Consider the following 354-nt stretch of genomic DNA (forward strand, 5'->3'; position numbering starts at 1 on the left):
CAAATAAGCAGAACAGAAACAGACTCAAAGATACAGTGAATATTATGACACTTGCCAGATGGGAAAGGGGTTGAGGGATTGGATGAAAAAGGTGAAGAGGTTATTAAGAAGTACAAATTGGTAGTAACGGAATAGTCATGGGAATGTAAAGTACAGCATAGGGAATATAGTTAATATTCTAATAGCCACATGTGGTATCAGATGGGTATGAAACTTAGTAATTTATATAATACCTAATCACTGGAGTGTATAACTGAAACTAATATATGTCAATTATCATTTAAAATTTAAAAATGATTTAAAAATTTTTAACATGTGCCTGTAAATGCACATGTCTATTTACAGGCAGAAAGT

This window comes from Myotis davidii, unplaced genomic scaffold, assembly GCF_000327345.1.
Source record: "Myotis davidii unplaced genomic scaffold, ASM32734v1 scaffold68, whole genome shotgun sequence".
In the NCBI taxonomy this organism is placed as follows: domain Eukaryota; kingdom Metazoa; phylum Chordata; class Mammalia; order Chiroptera; family Vespertilionidae; genus Myotis; species Myotis davidii.